This window comes from Apis dorsata, unplaced genomic scaffold (assembly GCF_000469605.1).
Source record: "Apis dorsata unplaced genomic scaffold, Apis dorsata 1.3 scaffold_882, whole genome shotgun sequence".
In the NCBI taxonomy this organism is placed as follows: domain Eukaryota; kingdom Metazoa; phylum Arthropoda; class Insecta; order Hymenoptera; family Apidae; genus Apis; species Apis dorsata.
In genome coordinates, this window is record NW_006263998.1 from 68,221 (window position 1) to 68,479 (window position 259).

Sequence of the window (259 nt, forward strand, 5' to 3'; positions counted from 1 at the left end):
ACCCACTCCGAATAATGAATCCAGAAAACCTATTTCCTACGTGCATCTGTAAGAAGCAATAAGAAAAATTACTCGGAATATGCAATATACATATTACTGCACATATTCCTTCCTTTAGACGGAAGCTTCCTTTCCCGATAAAAAGACAGTTTCCATCTCTATGGCTAGAAGTTTGTCAACAGAGTATACGGCGACGAGGCCGAAACGTCGACCTAAATACCTTCGATTCTCTTCTCTCGACTCGGGAGATAATCTCGAC